A 25,005-nucleotide genomic window follows, 5' to 3' on the forward strand; every position below is an offset into this window, starting at 1 on the left:
TAGAGTCTTAAGAACTGCTAAAAGTAAATTTTAAGTGTTCTCACCACAAAAGATAACTATGTGGGGTGGGATGTATGTTAAGTGGCTTAACTTCTTAGCCTTTCTACAAATACACACATATTTCAAAACTCATGCTCTATGTAACAAATATGTACAATACAATTTGTATGTCAATTAAAAGAAAATGCTTTGAAAAAATGTAGTGTATGTAGGAATATGTAACAGAGAACAAATTGTTTAATGAAGTCATTATTTGGAAACAAAGATTATTTGAGAATATATTTATAAGAATTTCTTGTTTTTCAAATTTCTGTAATAAACATGCAATCATTGAGTAGAATAGCAGAATTCTGTGTCATATTTACCACAAAGACAGCAAGTTCTTTTTCATAAACTAACCCTGAGACAATCTCTACATCAGCAAATACCACTTTAGAATTAATTAACTTTCTCTACATGCAGGATTTCACTTATTCAATCAAACAATCTTTGATGGCTTACCTGCTATCTTCTAGCAACTCTGACATGTGAGACTTCTTCACGAAGTGGAGAGAGCTATTCAAATTTCAGTGGCTGTTTTTTACTCTGACAGCCACTTCTGAGACAGCTGCCTCCTCACAGCAAGAGCTAACTACTCTTGAGAAAGAAAAAAAAAATAAACCTCAAAAGTTTCACAGAGGTGAAAGCAAATTTTCAGCCACTTTCACCTTTTGTGAAAGAATCTTGTAATATTCTCGTTAGAACCACAGGAAAGGCAGCAGAATCCAAGTGGCCTTCTGAATGTGGGTTGGCAGCACCACCTAATGGCCACTGGACAGAACCTGTCTCCTCTACCTTGGCAACAGGGGCATTGCATTTAAAAGGTAGGTTTTTAGATACAGGCGGAACAGGCATTCACCTCAAGTTTAAAAGGACACCTTTCCCGTATCACCTCCTTAAATGCTGGCAGAAAGGAGTCTGGGCAATGTCAGATTTATTAGAATTAATGGGAGCCAGTGAGACTAACCAAAGCTAATAGAGGTGTGGTGTCCTAATTAGTCATACAACACCTTGTGTTCTGTCAGAGGCACATCTTTTCATTCTTGTTACCGCCGAGGAAAAAGGAAATAAAAACATCTTAGTATAAACCTTTCTATAACTTAGCAGCTCTCTAAAGAAGAACCTCAGGCAAAATTCCGGCTGAGAATCTCTTTCCAAAGATTAATTTCAAAGAATGTGACAAGGGATGGTGCCCGCTCCTTCTTCTTGTTAAACATGGATCTAGGAGAAATGCTTTCTTTCTTCAGCTGGTTCCAACTCCACTGTCAGTTCTCACCACTCAGGATCCCAGTGTGCCAAAAAGTACAAAGAGGTGTTGTTTATTCAATTAATCCATAAAAACTTCTGATTTCATTACTTCTGTTATTTTTCTGAAAAAAAAAAGAATGACTAAATCAGACAAACACATCTAACCTTCCCCCTCCTTCATAATCTCACTGTTCTTTTAGATTTTTTTAAAAAAAATGTTATTAGTGCATAATGATTGCATTCATCGTGGGGAGCCAGAACAAGTACATTGATTCTCCTTATTTCCCATTCCCCACCTCAGCCTCGCTACTCTTTCTGCCTCTTGGATCTCACTGTTACTGGTTTGGTCCTTCTCTCCGAGGCTTTCTATTCCTTAATTTTTACTCCTTTACAGAATTCCTTCTTGCTCTTCACCACTTTCTCAATCATACTTTCATAAGGATCTAGGTTTTCTATTCCCAGTTCCCTAGCTATACAGCCTCCCTTCCAGTTCTGGGGTGTTGGTTTGGTTTGGTGGCACTGAGGCTGGAACCAGAGGTGCTCAACTACTATGCTACATCCCCAGACCCTTTTTTTATTTTTGGTTTGGGGAACAGATTTCATTAAGATGCCCAGGCTGGCCTTCAATGTGCAATCTTCCTGCCTCAACCTCAGGAACGGCTGATTACAGCTATGCACCACCGCACCCAGCTCCCAGCTTGTAATCTCACATTACTCCAGGGAGTATTTTACTTTTGATCCCCGTTTTGAACACTGAACACTATGGGGAAGGAAGAGTCCTAAAATAGACTAGATTGGATCTGCGACATGACATCTAATTCCACCTCATCGCGGCCCACAAAGCAATCCTGTCCATCATCTCTATGATTTCTCATGAGTTTCCCTTTCTTCTTTCAACTCTTTTTCACCCTTCTCCAGCCCTCACCAAACTGCAGCCAGATTATCTTGGCACTAACATCACCGGGATGATACGCGACTTCAATTTGAGCTCCCTCAATTATCCTTCCTTAAGTCTCACATTTGCCTGCTTCATCACTGTTTCTCCCCCGCCCCATATCCACATTCAACAAGCAATGTCCTTGGTTGTCAGCACTTTCCCTCCTCAGGTGTTTCGCTTAAGGATAGTCACCTGTCATCACATCTTCTTTCCATCTCTTCCTAGAATCTTTCTTCCTTGGTTAAAAAGACAACTCTGCCCTTGAACCTTTGCGGTCATGAAGACAAACCCTCATCTTGCTCGTCCACTTTGCTAAACTTTAGAAAGACTAGCTGCAACTCACTTCCAGTCATCGCATCACCCTTCCAGTGTTTTCAACTCCCCATTGCCTATTAGGGTCTTTCTGCCAGTATCCGATGGCACTGGGGCTCTTTGAAGCACCAGTGTACTCCTAGCTATCACACCCAAAGACCCATCACAGAGCCTCTCGTCTTCTGTTTCTCTTCGGTATCCCACCCTGGTACCACCTTCTTTGTGAAACCTCTGCATGCACTGTCTTTCAGGAGCATGTGCCCACCTCACTCTTTTTCTTCACCCCCAATCATTTATCACAGTCCCTTCTTCCTTTCTCTTGGCATTATTATCTCCAAGGTAACCAGATGCCTGTGGGATTCATAAGGGAACAAAGCCAAACAAAATCTCTGACTCCACGAAACTAACATTCTAGGGGGAGACAGAGAAGAGCTTATTAATCAGGCAAATCATCTAGTATGTTACAAAGTGAAGCAAATCTGCCTGTTATCGCCACTCAAAACAAGGAAATGGATGCCTAAAAAGAGCAAATGATTTGCACAAATACTTATTAATCTTACCGGGACTCCTCCAATCCAGCTTTTTGACTGGAGTCTAAATTCATCCACTTTGCCACACAGCAGTGCCAATGCCAAGCAAAGCCCTTGGAAAGGGAACTCTCCAATAGAAAATGATTCTAAACAGCAGACCTGACTTCACCCCTCAGCTTTTCCTTTCCCTTGTGCCTACTCCTACTTAGAACCCTGACACTCTGCCTGGCTCCCCTGATAGGCTACTTTCCACATCAAACTTCAGCCCAAGAAAGAAAAAAAAAAATCTAAAGTTAGCTTTGTTTTTCTTCACTTACCTAACAAAGACAGGCTGGAATTTTGAAAAACGTCAACACCTGCGGAAAGGTTAAACTTGAAAGAAAATATAAAACTTATGCCAACAAGAGCTGTAAATACAAGTAATTTTATGATGTACCTGCTTTTGACTGAGTCAAAAATGCTTAAATGACTCACTCTACTCACCCATTCTAGCCCCTTCGTACTTTTGGAATATATATATATATATATATATGCTCTCCAAACTCTGTGTTCCTTGCCCACTTCTAGGCTGAGGGGCACAGCAGGGCAGAGTGGACATCCCATGATCTGATCCTTACAGACACAGAACATTTCCATATTATTAGTAAAGTCTACCAATTGGACTCCTTTAATACACTACACCCTGTACATGGTAGAGAGCGAACATTTAGTCGATATTGACGGAGGGAATATACAAATAAGTGCTTCACTGTGTGCTGGAGCTTTACAGGCAAATGGGATCTATCCCGACCCTCAAGGAATGGGTTCACTTGCCAGATATTCACAATACACAATTTAACATATTCAAAAGTGAGTTCTTTGTCTTATTTCAAAAGAGAACATTCATCTCCTTCCTCACCTCCTTCGGACTCCTGGCCTCTTTTAACCTGAGCTCTTCGTGCCTCCCTCCACTGGCTCCCTCCCAAGTCCATGGCCTCCTCTTCTCTCTCACTGCCACTCTCCTAGGTGACAACCTCATCACTGTCACCTGAAGGGCTGCAGAAGCTCCCTGATGGGACCTTCTAGCTCCACTCTGTCCCACTCCCCCACCTTCACCCATGCCACCATTCTGCACAGAATTGTGTGTAATGCTTAGATCGACTCCCTTTTCCAGAAACATTGTCTGGTTTCCCACGTTTTCCACTCTGGCAGGCATGACCATCCATGACAAAACCCCAGCCACCATCCCCAGTCTTACCAGAACCACACTCCCGTGTTCCCCTGGTCTCCACACAGGCTCACTCAGCCTCAGTGCATTGTACCCTGACTTGGATGTGCTGAGACCCATCCCTCCTTCCTGGATGCCCTTTCCTCGTTTGTGCCCATCACAGGTCTATACTTTCTCCGAGGCCTAACTCAAGCCCTTTCTATCACCACTGGGTTAGAAATATCTTTTCCCTATTTTGCTTCTCTTCATAAAATCCATTCATACTTTTGCTATGAAATGCTTTGTAGTCTTCCCTGTGGGATTTGGAGCCCTGGGAAATGTTTGAGCCTATCGAACTCATCCATGTAATCCCCACAATGCTTGGCCCAGCCATAGCCTGGTTGGCTTGGTAATTACTTTGTCTATAAAGAGAATGAGAATAGAACAGTACTAGTGAGAAGTGACTGGGGTTTAAATATGGTTTTCCAAAGAAGAGAAAGAAAATAATAACTTTGCTTTGCATGAACAGAAGTTAGTACCCTAGCCATGGACTGTCTCAATCTCATCAGCCCTGTAGCAAATACATAGTCTTCCAAGGACTCCTATAATTTTTCCACAAATGCAAAGCCATACTCACAGGGGAGACTTGTGAGAGAGTTTCACTGGCTCAACCTTAATGCATCATCACTACAATAAATACAACTCAAAGTAATGCCCTGAAGACAGGGGGTCAATAACATGAACACTCACACAAAGGACGACCCTAGCAAAAGATGAACGAGACTGGAAAGAAGACAAAAGCAAACTGTTTAACTTGGCCAATGCCAGTTTCTCAAATATCTTAGGACAAGGCTTCTTGAAGACTGCAAGACACTGGGGGAAAGGGGAATTGAAACTTCAAGGGTATTTCTCATGAGCGGATTCCCCAACCAGTGCTTTCCATGCTCTTCATCTAATGTCTGCTTCCAGGATACTTGTGAGGCCCATTAACATCCTCCTGACTTGAGCAGCAATTTCTCCTTCCCATCCTAGACCACACACTAAGAGTCTGCCTGCCTCCTTCTGGAATAACTCCACGACCTTTGACGGTGACCTTTGACTTTTGCTATTAGTCATATTTTCACTGGAAATAGTTGGACTAATGACTCTGATCCCTAATACCTTAGCTGCAGCAAACCACCCTCACTGAATCTCATGATGCCAGTGGTCAGGTCCCTTTTATACCATTTCCCATGAATGCCCAACCCTGTTTTGGCCTATGCTACAGTCTGAATGTCTACGTCTCTCCAAAATTCATGTTGAAATCTAATCTCCATTGTTGTGGTAGTAAGAGGGGGAGTCTTCCAGAATTGTTTAGGTCATGAAAGGAGAACCCACACAGTGGAATTAGTGCCCTTATAACTGAGGCTTGTGAGGATGCTCAAAGAGGTACTGTCTTTTGAAGCAGAGAGAATATCCTCACCAGATGTTAGATCTGCTGACACCTTGAAGCCTCCAGAACTGTGAGAAACAAATATCTGCTATTTATAAGTTACCCAGTGTAACAGTCACTGTGACGAGATACCCAAGAGTGAGAGTTTAAAGGAGGAAAGGTTTATTTATGGCTTATGGTTTAAGAGAGCTCAGTCCACGGTCAGAAACATCCTGGCAGAAAGGTGTGGGGGAGGAAAGCTACTACTCTCTTCATGGCAACCTGGAAGCAGGGAGCAGGGCAAAAGCCAGAGAGAAGGGGGTTAGAGACCTGATATTGCCCCCAAGGTCATGCCTCTAGAATCTACCCAAACATATCCAGAAATGTGCTCTAATAATCTCCTACCATGGGCTGGGGATTTAACTCAGTGGTGCCACTGCCTGCCTCACAAGCACAAGGTTCTGAGTTCAATCCCTGGTACAAAAAAAAAAAAATCATCATCATCATCACGTCCTACCATAGGCATCTCTTAAGCCAATCAAGTTGACAGTCAAGATCAAGCATCACACTCAGTCCAAGATAATTTTGTCATAGCAATTCAAATGAACTAAGGCACCCCCATATTAACAATTGTATATTAAAATTAGTGGGACTAATGTTAAAATGGTTTATCCAAAAACATAGCAAAATTTTCTTTAACCAAAATCTAGTTGATCATAATTGTGACTTTTTGCACAGAAAAAAAGACTTTTAAATAAAAGTTTAAGGGACATTAAAACTAATAGATGTTGGGATTTTTAGAAAATAAATATTTAGATGTCCCATGAACAATTTCCTATAACTCCTCCATGTAAAATATTGTACAATTAGAATTTATAGTCTGACTGATAACCCTCAGGCACTGTAAAATTCTTAATCTTCAAAAATACAATTATGCTCACTATTCTGTAATTAATAAGAGAAAAAGTGCACTCACACATTTTGCAAAGATTTTCTAAAGAGAGGAAATGGTGGGGAGAGATTTCTAATTAACTTCCAATTAATCAGAAATCCAAGTATAACCAGACAATTCCATTTCTTAAACATTCCATGAGCACTTGCTATGTGCCAAGCACTAAATTACTTTACTTTGGTTAAGAGTAAGAAAGCTCATTTCTTAATTGATAAATGGAACACCCTTCTGGAAATCCAATTTAACAAATGACTCTACTCTGGATTTGTATATCAAGGGAGGTCATATGTAAGTTTACCAAACTTCGTTTTGTTTTGTTTTTTTGTTTTGTTTTGTTTTTTGTACCGGGGATTGAACTCGGGTCCTTGGCAGGCCACCAAACCACTGAGCTAAATCCCCGGCCCCAGTTTACCAAACTTTGAACAGTTTAAATGTTTTAGACATCCAAATCCTAATTAGATAGCCACATTAGCTTTCAAATTTTATTTTACAAACCAGGAAGTGTTTCTCACTATCATAGGAACATTCTAACTGTAATGCGGTTTCAGGAAAAACAGATCCTGTATGTTATAAGTGGCCAAAACTCAACTCAGACTGGTTTAATAAAGGATACTTATTAGTTGTAGCTAAAAAGGCTGGAAGAAACTGGCAAACTGTGATCCAACAACTGGAAAGATATTTCGAGCAGCAAACACAGTTCCCTGTCTCTACATGGTGCTGAATTTCTCCTACAGTTGCCACACTCTGAAATTCATATCCTCACACCTCCTCTCCCCAAAGGAAAAGAGAGAGAGAGAGCAAGACTCTTCCTACATTTGAGAAGAAGCAATATCATTTTTTATTTCCCAGAAACCCCAGCACATGTCTACTTTGGTCTGTTTGATCACGATTGGCTTAAAGATCTATCACTGGACCAATCAGAATGCCAGAGAACTTAGATGGCATAAACCAGTCAGGAGTCACTCTGAAACAAGCATTAGGTCAACCCAATTCCATGGCTGAGCATGAGAGAAAGTAGTTTCCCCACAGGAAATGTAAGGAAGAAGAAAAGGAGACAGGGACTAGAAAATAAATACATGAATGTCTAACTAGACTCATAAATACAAAGTAAATTCTGCAGGTTTTGCTCTCACATCCCAGTTTTGGAGACATCAACAGTAATTTTTCTATCAGTTGTTTTCTCGTGTTTACTTCAGGAAGTGTTCATGAGTATGCTGTGAGAGAATGGAGACAGCAACTTAAAGCTACCTGTATTCCTCCAGCATTCTGGTGCACTGGAGTAAAATAGCAGAGATCCTGAGAACAAAATCTGACTTAGCCCTCTAATCTCAGGTCCTGAGATTTAGAGATTAAAACTTTCTAATAAGAGCTGATATTGTTTATGTGCTTACTAGGAGCTGGACGCTCTAAGCCCATGATAGGCATTGAGTCATTTAATCCTCACAACGGTCGAGATCTGATTATGTTTATATTAGCGAAACTAAGGAAGGTAGAAGTTTCATGTCTTATCTAAGGCCACATTAGTAAGTACTGAAAAGGCCAAGACTGAGCCAAAACATGTATCTGGAGGAAGAATAAATCATGATTCCAGAAGTGAGTCTTTCTTCTGGAGTATGGCTTGCCCAGAGAGAGTAAGGGTGCTTTTGTGGCTTCATTATTGGTGCTTGTACTTTAATCTGCTCCAACCCAGCATCCAGAGAATGTATTCCGAGTTCCTAGAGCAAGAGAACTATAAAATACCGAGGTCAGCCTAACACGGACTTTGCAAAAACACCTTTAGCCACAGGAGGCAGGGTCAATAGGAGCAGCAGGGCTGGTGTGTGCAACACGGCTGTCTCTTCTCTGGGAGAGGAATGAGAGTAAAACGTGCCAAGTACAAAGAAACCACAATGGCCTCCAAGGAGAACAGCTTGGGCTGCCAGGAACCGCCAGGAGGAGGGTGGGGAATTCAGGGATGTGGTTCCAAAGATTCTGCTAGCAGAGAACTTGAAGCCAAAGACTATTACCGCCATCCTTACAATTGTTAACCGCGCTTTGCAGTTTGTCCCTCTAGCCAGTGTGACCCGGAAAAGTCAAGGTTACACATTAGGGGACATAATTAAAGGAAAAGAATGACATTAGCAGATGCCGAGAATCCTAGTAATTACCATGATTTCTCCTTTTAACTAATCTTTTCTACTTTTTTGCTCAAACATTGGAAGACAGAGGTGGGATTCTAGAATAGCATTTGTTATGATGCACACTGCCCCATTGTTGACCCACTAAAACTTTAGTCAATACAAAGAAACATAGTTTTCAGCCCAAATTGAGGGCAGATTTTTGACATATACACTATAGCTGCAGAAGAAAATCTTACAGCTGAAAGGAAGAGTTAAAGAAGCAGGAAGCAGCCAGCTCAGAACCCCAGGAGGGCAGACAGGATCTGAAAGTGCAGCTAAAGGCCAAATGTTAAGACAAAGAGTGTCGGAGGCACATAAAAAAATGCCTGCTGCCTGTTTCTGCACACACTGTCTTTCACAATCTTAAATATTTTAGAGTCCAGGAAAGGGAAAGAGGAATTCCTGGCTCGGCGGTGGTGGTACAGCATGCTGGCTGCAGTGCGCCACCTAATGGTGACACCAGTTGTTTCTAGTTTAACTGGCTAATGCAACATTACAAAAATTGTACAAGTTTCTCTTCTCTCTCTAGGTGAAATGATAGGTGTATAATAAATTGCCCTGTTAATAGTTACAAACAGTAGCCTTGCTTGAATTTTTATGGCTTTAATGAAGACCATGAGTATGCTTTTAAATATTAAAATTCAGATTCACTATCCACTAGATGTAGTGACAGCCTAAAAACGCATTAGTACATTGTTGCGCTTAATGAATACCAAAACCAAGAAAGGCTGTACTTAATTTATTGCATTTCTTGAAATTCAGGAGTTTCAGGCCAAAAGTCCTGTCACCTTCATTTCCCCATCAATTCTATATTTTAACTTTTCAGTGGTGAGTACTGCGCAGCATTTTAAAACTGAACCTGTTAAAGTTAACAGTCCTTCTCTAAGAAACACATTTTCTGCACCATTGTTTTCACCGGCTACTCATTTCTTCTCTACATTTCATGCACAAGCCTTACGAGACGTACTCTTTCAGGGCTGTGCCCCGGAGCGTGCCTGCCCCGACACAGATCTGACAACACAGGGGCAAACTGGGAAGGAATTCTCATCACATTTATAAATGAAAGAAAATTACCTGCAAAGCAAAAGCCTAAGGATCAACTGCAGAGTAGGGGAAAATGACAGAAGGAAGGCCTGGCCTAAACCACAGGTACTCAGGACACAGGAAGAGCAATACAGTCCACCTGGTCTGTGGCTCTGCAGCTCCACTACTTGGCAGGTGACAAAAGTACATTTGAAAATAGACCATTCGGTGATGTACTTTCTTGCTTACTTGCTTGCTTATTTGCTTCTGTCTGTCGGTCTTTCTTACAGGGATTGAACCCAAATCCTTGCCTTACATATGCTAAGCATATGCTCTACCTCTAAGCTACACACCCAGCCTCAAAAGTAAATGCTGTCTACATAAAACACCTTGATTTTTTAACACTATATGTGTGTGTTGCACATGTGCATGTATAAAATTTCCATTTAAGTATATGTTAATTTGTTTGACTATGGTAATCATTTTACTGTGCATGTGTATACCAAAACATCATGCTGAACACCTTAATTGTATATAATAAAAATCAAAATATAAAAATTTGTACGGTATTACAAATGGGAGATGGGGCTAGATTTGCAAGGGCTTCATTATTGGAAAAGTGTGAAAGATACAGTGATTTTTTTTTTCCTTTCATTGTATGATTTCCTGTACAATTGCTTTACTAGCAATTTGGTGCCTCAAAGTGGTGAGGACACTAAAGTGATGCAATTTAGCCATGAGTTGGCTTTTTATCCTTGTACTTTCAGCTGTCCCTTGCCACACTAGTAGAGGTTAAATGCCCAAATCATTGCAGTCATTTATTAGATTCTGTATGACCTCTAAACTAGGAAAATCATCCAACATGCACAAGATCTACACATCAGTCTCATGAATAAATACGCAACATCCTTAGAGGCAGGAGAAATGATACTGATTGAAAGTAGCGATTGGTGTTTCCATCAAGTAAGGCAAAAGAGTGCAAAGCTGCGTGATGCAGTGGGATAGGATGGCTTCTGTCTTCACTTGCATGCAGACTTCACCTTCCAAAAACAGCTTTCAATGGCCACAGTCTGGGCTAAACCACAGAGGCAGGCATGAAGCATGGTAAGACTGCCAGCGCCCCCTGGTGGTGTCCTCCACAACAGAGCTTCTTGCCCTGCCCCTGCAGGTAGGAACGCTAGTCTGGCTGTTAAGATGAGGCTTTCAAGTGCTTAAAACACATTAACTATGGCTCTGGGCTCACGGATTCTCCACGGTTCGTTTCAAAGGTTGTTCAAGGGATCCAGCTTGTCATTATTTCTATCTTCAATGCTTCGTTATTGTTAGCTTTGACTTCAGAACTTTTCGGTCCTTGGTAAATTCATTATTATAATTTTACTTACAATATAAATTATTGTTATATTGTAATTTTATTATAATTCTATCTTACGTTTTTTACAACTGATAACAGTTAATGGCAACTCCAGAGGCATAGCCAAATGGAATTATGGAGAACCTGAGAAAGGAGGGTGGAAGTTTGGGAACTGGGTTACTGCCTTAAAGGTTCCTATGCATCTTTAGGAGGGAGAACCACATCTTCCCCTTGATATAAAAAATGCTGTTACAGTTTGTGTCTAGATGCCCCACCCCTGCCCCCGGGCCTCTTGTAGTCTATTTTGGAAGTGGTTGAGTCTAGAGTGTGTGACTGATTCATAGTGAGGCTAGGCCTGAGGTCACTAAGATTAAGAGCTTGAACGCTACCCACTCTAAGTAGTCTGAATAAGATAAAGGACAGAAAGACACTGTTAAAAGTTCCCTTGTTGTTTTTGCTTCCTGTGGGTGCCATGAACTGTTTCTCCTCTGAAATGCCCCTCGAGTACCATGACCACCCTGCCTTGGAGCCAGTTGATTATGGACTGAAACCTCTCCAAACTGTGAGCTAAATAAACTCCTTCCACCTTTAACTTTGCGTGTTGGGTATTTCTTCGCAGCAATGAGAGAAAAGTGGCTAAGATAGTTGCCCTGTAATACGCACGCGTTACCTATTCCCACCTAAAGAAATACTGTCTTTCACTGTCAAAGGTGGGGCCCAAACATCAGTATTGTTTTTAAATCTCCCCAGATGTATGTGATATGCAGCCAGTAGTGAGGTTTCTACATATTCACTTCACATCCTTTAACCTTACTGTGAAGATTCAAAGGGGTGTTAGGAGACTGAGAATAAATCCCTGAAGTGACCCACTGAGTCTTCACGGGACACTCCCAAGGTTCACAAGAGGCTGCTAAGTGAAGGGTCTGCTTTCAAACATTAGAAACCTAGTTGCACTAACCTGCCTCCTTGGCAGTTTGGTCAAATTTGCTGTACTTTCTATTAAGACAAAAGCATTATAAGAACTCTTTTTAGATCTATGTGCTATGTCCCTCTTCCTCCCTCTCATTCTGAAAGCAAAGGAAAAGATAGCAGATGTCACAGCCCTTCCCCAAAGTGCTCTTTGGATGAAAGTAACAGCTCCTACTGACAAAATAAGAACCTTGCTGTGTTTAAAAAATAATAAGACTTGTCGGGGTGAAGGGAGGGCAGGGACACGGGGAAAAAATGAGAACCAAGACCTGTCATGTATAGGTACAAGATCCCAATAACTGTGCTGTATACCTAAAATGTACCGATAAACTCAATGAAAAATAATAAGACCCTTGAACTTCCTAATAATAAAGAATTGGCCACATACCAGTAAAAATCAGTCTTCCATACTACTTACTTTTTTTTTTTTAAGACTACCTTGAGAGATAGGAGCCAGTGTCAGATGGTCTCAGGGCCTTTTGTTTAAATTCTGGAGAAAAACAGGCCAGATCAGCTTGAGATCCTTGGACTGAACTTCAATATTACAAACTGAGTCTTCTCTCCTTTTCTATAAAAAGATTAAAAACAAGATTGGCCCTAAACTTGAAGTTATTGTTTGGTGTAACCTGATTTGATGGGCATAAGAAGCTGTTGTGAAATATCAAGCCCCTTACAGATGGAATGCTTTAGTCTGGGACAGTGAAAAAGGACATAGCAGACACCACTGATTTACCAAAGGCAGTCTGAGTTTCTATGAAAAAATACCTGAGATGATCACCTGAGAGGAAGAAAGGTTTACTTTGGCTCACGGTTTCAGAGGTTTCAATTCAAGTTCACACGACCCCAGTGCCCTTGATCCAGCAGTGACGCAAAACATCATGAAGTACACAAGCAGGAAGCCCATTCCCCTCAAGGCAGCTAGAAGGCAGAGAGAGAAGGGACTGGGCTCCTACAATCCCTTTCAAGGGCACAGCCCCAGTGAACTACTTTCCTCCCACTGAGCCCCACCTCTCCTAGGCACCACTCCTTCCCAGTAACACTGCAGGCAGTCGCCAAGCTTTCTCACGTGCAAGCATTCCAGAAGCACTCTAGATCCAAACTAAAACAGCAAGCCGACAAGGGGTGTTTCCACCTCCCCGAAAAGGTTTTGCAAACTACTTTTTCCCCCATTACTTAAATAGTCTACAATATAGGTGCTAAAAAGTCAAATTCATTCCAAACACTCAGAAGAAACTTAATAACTCTCCCAGGTAACTATATTTTTGAACTCATATCACAGAAACAGACTAGTGAGTACCAAAGGCTGTGGAGATGCAGGTCAGATGTGGAGATGTAGAGATGTAGGTCAAAGGCTGAGAAGTTGCAATCATGTAGGATGAATAAGTCTAGAGGTTGGATTACGGTGTAAGGCCTAAAGTTAGTAACGTTGTACTAAGCACTTGAAAATTGCTAAGAGAGCAGATTGTAGGTACTCTCACCAGGAAAGAGAAAGAAGGAAGAAAAGAAAAGGGAAATGTGGTGATGGATGTACTAATTTGCTCATCAGTATGTTTGTGTAACATCATCTTGGCAGCTGGGCACCACCCCTAACCCTTCTTTTCACCAGCAGTCAAAAGGCCGAAACACAAAGATAATGAGTCCAAGGCCAGGCTGGGCTACATGCTGAGATCCTATCTCAAAACAAAACAAAACAAAAACCCCCAAATTATGTGGTACATTTTCAATCTATACAAGTCAATAAAACTATCTTTAAAACCATCTATACCCTATATGGCAGAAGGAAAATGGAGCAAGTTGAAAGGCAAATGAAGGTAAGTAAATCTTCCAGATAATATGGAATTAATTCATATTTTACAAACAAAATAGCAATAATCAGAGATGCAGAGAAATCTTTGTATCTTTAATTTATTGATCAAATACTCATTGAGCCCCAATTATGTAATAAATACTCTTCATACCGGGTTGGTTAAAGAAGTACTTATAATACCAAAATTATGAAAACAATCAAGATGTCAAACATTATATAAATATCTAAATGTTATAGCTAAACTATAGAACATCATGCAGCAACTAAAACTAATGCTTTTAAGAATATTAAATATATGGAGAAGAGTCCATGAGATAGTGTAAATTGGAAGCCAATATACTAATTGAAACCGATATATTTTATATACATTACATATATTATGTATTTATGCAATCTCGGGTTATTTACATCCATATGACTAAAATACCCATGTTCCCCAATTTACCATGAAATTACATCCCATTAAACCTATCCTAAAGCCCATCATAACTAGGCACTGCACTGGACACACCTGGCCTCCCAAACATCAGCGCTCAGTCACACAGAGCACTGTGGAGTGTCGCTTGATTCTCTTTGTGATCTCATCACTGATGGGGCTCACTGCCACTACCCAGCATCATGAGAGATCCTCCAGCTCATCCCCAGCCCAGGAAAAGGTCAGAATGCAAAAACTGGAGCACACTTTCTACTGCATGCATTTCATTTCACAGCATTGTAAAGTGGAAAAATCTTAAATCAGGGGCTGTGTGTGTGTGTGTGTGTGTGCGCGTGCTGAAGATATTTTCAATTGCTTTATTCTGGATACAAGGATAATTTTTAATTCTTTCTCATATTTCCTGCATTTTCCCATTTTTTACACTAAGTATGTGTCATCATTATAATCCCCAAGTATAAAATAACTTATTTTTCCTAAAATAAAAAAACATGGTGTTTAACAGAGAACATAAATTATTGTTGTTATTAAACATATGGTGAAGCTTCACTAATGTTCCCATTTGGCGTCTTCCCACAGAATATTGTTTTCAAATTATATTCATTTAGAAAAGTTTTTAAAGATGCTTTTGTATTTAAACAGCATCTTCATAAAATTAGCCATTTCTTTGTATGTATTTAAGCTCATAATACCACCTTCCAAGTTGGAGTACAGTCATTCCAACTGAGGTCTTCTGGTTGCTATGACAATTTATTTCTTATCTCTGCTACCCTGTGATCCCATCGTTTTAGTACTTGGCAGCATCTTGAGTTTTTTTATATAGTGATGAAGAGAGCTTTGAACATTCTTGCCCTTATATACTATTCCTTAGTGAAGAACTAGTCCTTTGCAATGTGCCATTTGAAAAGAAGTTCAGAGGGGGAAAGATAAATAATTCATAAGAAATAACAAGAGAACCAGGTAATTCTGAACATAGACTCCTATGCTAAATAAATTTAACTGTCAGGGTTTGTGTATAATCTGGAGCAAGGCTAGGTTTGTCTTTTGAAAAATATAAAAGAACATCACTACCATCTCACCATTCATGTACTCAGTCATTCATGAAATATTTAAAGAACACTTATTCTGCACAGACCTGTGCTATTTGTAGAATAAAGGATAAAGGGAAGAACAGCATGGTCCCTTCCTTGAAGACTCTCAACAGCTACAAGGTGTTGCCAGAGACTATATTTTCCAGCACCTCTTGAATCAGCTCGCCATGTGACATTCATATCTGGGGGAACAGGCGCAGTGTGGATCATATTCAAATATTGTTCTTGAGAAGATGGTGCAATTTCAGTTTCATTTTCCATGTGCTCTAAGTTTAAGAATCCAGATCTGAGAAGGAGCTGTGGAAAGTCTCATATTGTGATGGTTTTAAAGGACATATGCAAGTTCTCTGATACTCTTCATTTTGGACAATATAACTTTATTCCCACTCTGCGTATGGGCTGGACCTATCTCTAATGTACAGAATACAGAAATATCTATAAAGTGTGACTCTTGGGGGCAGGTCACACAGGCTGCATCCTGCCTTCTCAGGTTTCCCGATAGCGGGTATTCTGTGAGAACACTCAGCGGAGAAGCCCGGATGATGAAGTGCTGGAGCGCCATCTTGGAAGTGGATCCCAGCCAGTCCAGCCTTCCGGTCGTCCAGCCCCAGCCAACATGGGCTGCTACCCCATGAGCAACCATAGAGCCAGAAGACCCAGCTGCACCTCTCCCCTGACCTATGAAAATTATGAAATAATAAACCAGTACATTTGGGAGTTATGCAGAAAGAGGTAATAGATAAATAGAAAAAATAAAATAGATAAATTTGGGGATAAACACCTAGAGAAAAGCCTCCTGACAACTAGTAACAGCACATTGGATTACTGTATGAAATCACCTGAAGGTTGGGGCTTTGTTAGAGAAGCTAGCATGCCTTAACTATATAGGGAAGTTACATGCATTCTTGGTCACCTTCCTACATACCAGTGAACTGAGTACCATGATGTTTAGTGTTTTTAGGCACTCAGTGAATATTTGTTGATGGAATAAATGATTATGTTATGAAAATACCACTGATGCCCTAAAAGAGGTAAAAACTAAGGACATTTTTATACTTCATAAAAATATTTTGGCCAGTAATGGACTACATATATAATAGTGGTCCCACAAGATTATAACAGAGCTGGAATATTCCTATTGCTTGTCCTATTGCTTATTCCTATTGGACTGTCAATACACTGTAGCACCATATCTTACATCAGCTAACTTTCTCTGACTATAACAAATGCTTGCAGTTACAAGTCACAAAGAAGAAAGGTTTATTTTGGCTCACAGTTTTCAAGGTTTCAGGCCTGATCGGTCACTCCATTTTTTCAAGACCTATGATGAGACAGGACATCATGGTGCACAGGTGGAGTAACAAAGCTGCCCTCCTTGTGGCAAAGATGCAATAAAGAAGAAGAGGAAGGTGCTGGGGTACCCTATTCCATTTCAAGGATGCACCCCACAGCGATCGGAAGACTGGCCCTAGGCCACCAACTCTCATAGTTTCTGCCACCTCCTACTGGTACCAGAGGCTGGGGACCAAGCCTTTAGCACATGGGCCTTGGGGAACATTCTAGATCCATTCCATAGCATATCACCCATGTGTTGGTGGTGGTGCTGGTATAAACAAGCTTCCTATGCTGCCAGTCATACGCTGTATAGTACAGATAATTATGTGTAGAACATAATACCGGATGGTGGTAAGGTACAGTGAAGTTACTTTGGATTTATTATACTCTATTCTTATCATTACATAGAGCTCAATGAGCTTATTTTTTAAGGTGACTACAAAACATTATGCTGCTAGGCATGGTGGTACATACCTGTAATCCCAGTACCCCAAGAATCCAAAGCAGAGGAACTACAACAGGATCAAGCCCAGCCTGGACAACTTAGTGACTTAGAAAGATCTTTTCTCAAACTAAATTATTTTTTTTAAAAAAAGCCAAGGAGGTAGCTCAGTACAGAGGCCTTGGGATCAATAATCTGTACTACAAAGGAAAAACGTGATAGCTGGCAGCAGCCTCACATGTCTTATGTTTGCTGTGTCTCTTGACTGCATCAAGAGGCCATGTTGAGTGATTGACCCTACACCACCTAGGTTGGTAAAAGTGCATTCTATAATGTTCAAACAATGAGGAAATTTCTCAACCATGTACTTCTCAGGACATTCCCCCACCTTTCAGGGAAGAGACTGTATGAGAGACGCTCAGAGAATGGAGAGGTGGTCTTCTATCAGTAAGAACAAAAATTAGCCATGAGTTTGTAACATTTGATCAATGCCTTGGAGTGGAAGAATTTTGAAAGACAGAATTAGTGAAAGTGTGTTCTAGCCCAAAGGCACACCAGAAGAACAAGAGGTGAAAAACATGAAGATGGTTTGAGGGCTAATGGTGATTCAATTTGATTGTAACCTTGAGTGGTAAGGAAGGTAAGGGAGTCAAAATCAGAAATGAAACCATGGATCAAACACAAAAGACTTTAGACACAACAGAGCTAGGTCCTTTAATTGTAGGGCCAGTAATAAAAGTGGCCTTTATATGCAAAATTATTAGGGTGAGGGTGAAAAGATACTAAGAACTTGAATATAGGAAGACTGCTAAAGTAAGTTGTGACCAGTCGCAAGGGCCTCTCCTCCAAGAACAGAAAGAAGAGACAAGTATAAGAAACATAGGGATATCTTAGGCCCCATTCTTTGGTTTTCTAGTGGTGATGATAGCTGTGTCTTAGCTAACTGCATTGTTTCTCTTTATGGATAAGTTTGGGGGAGCATGGACATTTCTTCTGCACAAAGTAAACCAGAAGACAATGAGATCAAGGTAATGGTCTCATTAGCATCCCGTACTAAACCAACTCAGCTAACTTGTCATTTAAACACACACACACACACACACACACACACACGAAAAGGAAGTCAAATATCAACTGCCTGGTTCTGCTCATTGCTGAGCCCCAAGGTTTCAAATGATCTTTTGAAGCACAGCAATGGACTGCTATGAAGTAGGAATCCCAAGGGTGAAATACATCACACTGTTGCTAGAAATTCAGTTTTGCACTGGGCCCAGCTAACAGGGTTGATCTGTTCTCAAACAAGCAAGTCAAGTCTCATGGAAAATGGGAAAAAGATAGGAAAGATGGAAAAAGCCATCTCAGAGTTTAACTGGATCTTGGTGTCTGAGAATACTTTCCCATTTTGTCTCTCGTACCTTTCTTTCCTGGGCCTTCTCTCGGCTGTGCTGACCTTTGTGTACTCTTTCACTGATGTCTGCAGTTATTTCCCCTGCTGAAAATTTCCCAAAGGTGTGGTCTTCCTACAAGATGGACTCAGCTTCTTTCCCTCTTGGTGTCATCAAGGATTACAATGCATGCCTCTTGCATCTCTTTTGAGGAGGCAGAAGCCACCCCAACTGGCACTTACAGATCATCCACAGCACTCAGAAGAAGATGAGAAAGTTGCTGGTATATTTCAGCTTGCTTCATTAAAAACAACTCTAGGCACTACAAAGCATGTGTTATTAATATGCATATGTGATATCTCTGAGGCAAAGCTGCCTTCAAGGTGTGTTTCCAGCAGGACAACATTTTCCCACGTGAGGCAGGGAACAACAGTGAATCATTCGTGTGGGAGGGAAAGCCTGTGGGCTATGTGCAATGCTTATTCCCTTTGTGTCTCGCTTCCCTCTCCCTCTCGCCCCTTCCCACCCACTTTATTAATGGTTTCTGCAATTACTGGTAGCAGTGCATTGCCAGCAAAGAAAAATCAGTGGCTGGCTGACAGACTGTCAGAAAGAGGGCAAAAGAGGTTGCCTGTGCAGACGGGAGGGCAGTGAGATTGCAAAGTGGAGTCTGTGAAGCCAGGGTACTCTAGGATGTGTAGCCACCAGAAGTCCTATTGGATCTAGTATTCTCTGTGTTTCAGCTCCTGACATTTTATAAATAAAAAGGCACAGCTCTAAACAGAGAAGGTGACCCCGAGATCCCATGGTAGCCAAGACGGTGCTTCCAGAGGGTTCCTGGAAGCACTGACACGGGACACCTCGAGATACTGAACAACTGAACAGGGTACAGGTTCTCAATGTCCAGAGAAGGGTAAAAGAGACATGTTTTACATGGGATGCAGTATTTATAATATCCAAGGAATAGATTTGATTTTTTTTATTATTGACTACAAAAGACAAATTTCATATTAAGGCCAGAAATGAAAAGACTGCCTCTGAAAGAAGACAGAGAGAGAGAGAGAGAGAGAGAGAGAGAGAGGGAGAGAGAGAGAGGAGAGAGAATTTCTCTTTTTTCTCATTGAGTTTATTGGTACATTTTAAGTATACAGTGCAGTTACATTCATCATTGGGACCTTGTACCTTTACATGACAGATCTTGGTTCTCATTTTTTCCCCTTATCAAGATGACAATGCTTAAAGATTTGCATTTTCATATTTTAATAGGCATTCCCAAATTACTCTCCAAAAGACAGAATAATTTACAATCCAATCAGTACCTTCACCAGCACCAACATGTTAGCAATCTGAGACAAAGGAAAAGAAAGAAGGAAGAGAGAGAGAGAGAGAGAGAGAGAGAGAGAGAGGGAGAGAGAGAGAGGAGAGAGAATTTCTCTTTTTTCTCATTGAGTTTATTGGTACATTTTAAGTATACAGTGCAGTTACATTCATCATTGGGACCTTGTACCTTTACATGACAGATCTTGGTTCTCATTTTTTCCCCTTACCCCTGCCCTCCCTTCACCCCCTCCACCCTCCCCTATTTACAAATACTTTGTTTCCATTTTTTCCTTTTCTCATATTTTTTTCTTGTCCCTTATTTCCTTTCCCCTACCCTTCCCACTTCCCCTACACCTTTAGCCCTTTTCTTCCTATTTCACATTATCAGTTATACAGTTTGGATCTTATTTACCCTTTTAATTTTTCACACCAGAAAAACTATTCAGTATTCACACACATGTGTCTTATTTATTTCACTTAGGAGTATGGCCTCAATAGAAAGAGAGAATTTCTAAGAGGAATACAGAGTGTTCTGCAAATTGGCTTTTACTAAGTGGAAATGCTAGGCCATGGCAGAATACCACTTCACACATAGAATAGACTTAAATGACTTTACCCATCAGAATAACTGTATTGCCCTTGAAACCAAAAGTAACATTAAGATTCAGTAGGGGGAGAATATTTCTACTTGTCTTTTGCTAGTTTATATACCTTGTGTGTGCAGTGGCTAGTATGTTTATATATGTAAAAAGTGGTTTGAAAGAGAGTTGCAAGGCATAAAATGATATTTGTGCTTGAAATGGCAAATTTCCATTGTACAGTTCTGCCTCAGTTTATGATCTTAATTCAGTCCATAATTCTGGTCACGAACAAAGTTGGTTGCAAACTGAATCTGATTGCTCCATAAGATTCAATGCAAACACAGTTAATCTGTTCTGAACCATATGTATTTTTAACCATAAAAGTATGAAGCAAAGTATAGTACAGTAAAGAATGAAGAGATACTTAACTCTTTATTTCCCCGCACTTTTTTTAACCACCATGCTAGCTCTGCACTTTCTCTGGAGCCATGCTGCACTGACCCACACTGCATAGGACTATATGTGCTGCAAAGCACACAGAAAAGTTTCACAGTAAGTGTGCACAGGTCTGGCTGTGACCACGTTCTCAAATAGAGGAAGCTAGGACCATGTGTCAGAGTGGGGAAGATGGTCACAGCTGTGTTCATCACCCAGGGCAGAGTTTGCGAGCAGAAGAAAAATTTTGTCAAGCACTTCTGTTCACAAACTGAATTGTTCACATACAGAAGCATTTGTGAATCAAAGTATGACTATATTTCATGTGTGTAGCATGTATATTTTATCTTTTACTATATTTAAAATAATTGGTAATCATCTGAGCATTTGATATTTTTTCAAACTGCTATGCTTAAGGCTTTTAGTGTGAGTGCACACACACACACACACACACACACACACACATATCCAAGGGCTGGGAATTGAGCTCAGTGGTGTCACACCTACATGGCAAGCATAAGGTCCTGAGTTCGATATCTGGTACGAAAAAAATCCAAATATGTAAGTCGTAGCGGTACTGCTTTGGAATTTTCTTTCCTCTCCAAACTCTACCTTCCCAAACCTGTGATTTCTGACTTCCAAAACTCCAGGAAATTCTTTTATCCACACTCTTCCTCTAAAGATACTGTGTACAGACACACACCCCTTCCCATGATGCTCTCCACCTGGCAGAAACTCCCCACAGCACACAGTCTCATTAGCAGAGCAGTTACTTTCCCTCCTGTTCTTCGAAGAACATGTGTCAGCCACGGCTCTCTCATGCCCCTGCCCTGCCCTGCCCTTGGCTGTGCTCATGCAGGATGTCAGTCATGTTCTCCACAACAAACAATCACAGGAACAAGCATTTAATATATACATTTTTTCATATATATTGAAAAAGACAGAGAGAGAGATCATTCTCTTGGTTTTCTCAGATCCATTCTGTAAATCTCATCTAGCTCTGAGATTCTGTTGATCCTAGTGGAGTCTCTGATAAACTAGGATCAACAGGTCTTCCCAGACCAAACAACAACTAAGCCCAGAGATAAATGAGATGAATTCCCATCTACTAGAGGGTCACAGGTCAGCGTGGAAGTCAAGAGGAAAGAAAGATGATGTCAACTCCTAAATCTGGGGGCTTGGCCTACAGAAGCATGCATTACAAAATCTATTTCAAGCCCCATTATTAAGCAGCAAGACAAACAGGTGTCTATCATTCTATAAATTCTTTTAAGCTAAATCTGACAATAGCAGGCATCATAGAGAAGCATTATGGGTGCATATTGTGGTTTTGATCTAAAATATCTCCCCCAAATCTCAAATATTCACTCTCTCCATAGCTGTTGGGACTGTAAACTGATACAACCACTATGGAAATCAGTATGGAGATTCCTCAAAAAGACTAAAAGAAGAAATCCCATTTAACCCAGCTATTCCGCTTCTAGATATCTAGATAGAATTATAGATATCTAGATAGAGTTAAAGACATCATATCATAGCTATGTTTATAGCAGCCCAATTCATAATGGCTAAATCTTGGAACCAGCCTATATGTCCACCAATAGTTGAACAGATTTCTTTAAATGTAGCATTTATACACCACAAATCTGTTTACAAACGTTGAATCAGGTGATACTGAATCTTATGGGGAAATTTGATTCAGTTCATGACCAATTCAGTTCACAACCATAATCATAGAACGAATTAAATTCATGAAACTGAGGTACCACTGTAATAGGAAAAAAGAGAAACAAATAAACAAAAAGTACTGTAATCCAGCACAGACAATGCCTGTAAAATATACCTTGACTTAGTTCAATTGTCTTACATGGTTTATATGTGCTTTGGCCCATAAGTCTGGTTTTGTTTTGTTTTGTTTCTGATACCAGAGTCGAACTCATGACCTTGCACTTGCAAGACAGGCAGTGGCACCACTGAGCTAAATCCCCAGCCCCAGTCTGGTTTTCAATCTGTTTGCATGGTAATTGTATAAGGTCTTGTAAGATAAATAAATGAATCTGATACTGGAAATTGAAAAGGGTGTCGGGAGAGAGAATTGGAACGTGTACATGTGCCTTTCCCCTACAGCGAATGCAATCATGATGTACTGTAAACATGGACTAATAAAAGTAAACAAAGTCTCACATGTTTAGAGATGGGGCTTCTGAGAAGTGACTGTGTGGCTCTGATTTCATTGGAGTATTAATCCATTTGTGATATCATAATTCAGTGGCATTACTGGGAGGTGATGGAGTCTTAGGAGGTGGGCTGTAGCTGAAGGAATCATAGCTCCATGACTTTGGGATTATATCTGGTCCATGGTTCCTCTCTCTCTCTCTCTCTCTCTCTCTCTCTCTCTGGCTCTTTCCCTCTCTCTCTGCTTCCTGGCTGCCATGAGTTGAGCAGCTTTCTTCCTCGTGCCCTTCGGCCATGATGCTCTGTCTCACCTCAGGCCTACAGCAAGGGTACAAGCCAGCCATGGACTGAACCTTCTGAAACCCTGAGCCAAAGTAAATATTTCTTCATCAAAGTTGTTTTTCTTAGATATTTGGTCACAGTGACAAAAAGCTGACAAACACTGTAAAGAATCTCTTTGGTGGCTAGGAGAAGAACAGCTTGGTAGCTGAGTTTGGAAAACAGTTCAGCATTTCCTCCCTGAATTGAACATTTGCAGATCCTACATTTGGCCATATTAAGTGTTTATAACTGTGGTTCACACCAGTCAAATATAGCAACAAAACCTACAAATGAGTCAAATGTGTGTTGACAGAAGAGCTAAAAATAATAACTGCAGCACTTTCATACCATAGAATATTATACAGCAGTAAAATTTAACCAAGCTACAGTTACCTGGGAAAACATGAACACATTTTAGAATCTTAATTTTTAAGTAGAGACAAAAGCTGCTGAATTCTCCAGGCTAGAGAAAAATCCACTTTGGGAAAATCATGAATCAGTATAGTTGAAAGGGCTTAGGAGGTAAGGAAGGAAGAGAGACAATGTCATTCGGTAAGCCCAGGGATTTTACCTATAGGAGGGTGTCACAGTCCTTCAGTGTGCAAGACGCCTCTCAGATGCTACCCCGCGTTCTTGGTACACTGAGCTGGCCTCATCCTCCAGGCTTTGTTCTTCTTTCCCTTGACACTTGGAGCTTAAATATTTGGTAACAACCCCTCAAGGTCATCCTCTTCCTCACAGCCTGGCTGTACCGACGAGAACTGAGGGTCCTGTGGCGCCCTGGCAAATTTGCACAGCCTTGTCCTCCTCCAGAAAGGTAGCTTCTTGTCCTCATGACACAGAGCTGGTTCCTTCCCGAGGGTGGTCTCTGCAGTAGGGCTCCTGCTCTCGATTATGTGAGAACTGAAGCTTTCAAAGCCTGCCCATTGTCCTTCTCAACCTCTCAGGTTCCAGCGCTTCAACCTTCCGCATCCAGCAGGGGGAGACACTGAGGTGCTGAGGTTGGGAGTGCGCCGCCAGCAGGAAAGGTATGAAGAGTCCCAGGGAACAGGGACAAAGTCAGGATGAGGCACGGAAGCTCTCAGAGAGCCCAGGAGAAAGAGAAGAGCCTATCTTTGTGGGAATTTAAGAAAGTTTTGTAGAAAAAAGGACAGTTTAGGAAAAAGCTCCTTGCTCTCCCCAAACCCATTTAAATCTACATGAGAAGATTCTAGAACCTTTGGGTTCTACAACATGTCACATCCCAATAGACAGTGAATCACCACCACAAAATGCAAGACAGAGAAACACAGAGAGAGAGAGAGGAGAGAGACTCACAGACAGTATTCACACCAAAAGTCCTTGCAAACCTCTGCTCTCTAAATCCACCCGTTCTCTCTCACAGGTAGATATAGACTCCATACGTCTGTTCATGCTACCCTTTCGTGCTCTTTTCCTTGCTTCACCCTGCTAAGTGCCCTGCTATCTAGACATCTATCGATGCTGAGCTGTCCTGTCATTAAAATGGTGGGAAAAGTTGTACTTCAACACGAGTGGCTTTGCCTCCAAGAACAGGTCTTCTAG

General features: G+C 41.0%; 2 long non-coding RNA genes across 2 annotated transcripts in view; one reads left to right on the plus strand and one right to left on the minus strand.

The window, feature by feature from the left end:
* Positions 1-679: 679 nt before the first annotated feature.
* The window catches only part of LOC104875816, a 45,442-nt gene continuing 21,116 nt past the window's right edge, over positions 680-25,005 (minus strand). Inside the window, exon 3 of the long non-coding RNA XR_784184.3 lies at positions 680-1,409. This is a non-coding gene — a long non-coding RNA (uncharacterized LOC104875816). The remainder of the gene's footprint in view (positions 1,410-25,005) is intronic.
* On the plus strand, positions 14,521-18,927 carry LOC104875824. The gene is made up of 3 exons (XR_784188.1): positions 14,521-14,580; positions 15,939-16,180; positions 18,706-18,927. It is a non-coding gene; the product is annotated as an uncharacterized LOC104875824 (long non-coding RNA).

This window comes from Fukomys damarensis, unplaced genomic scaffold (genome assembly GCF_012274545.1).
Source record: "Fukomys damarensis isolate Sample0158 unplaced genomic scaffold, DMR_v1.0_HiC HiC_scaffold_30, whole genome shotgun sequence".
NCBI lineage: Eukaryota > Metazoa > Chordata > Mammalia > Rodentia > Bathyergidae > Fukomys > Fukomys damarensis.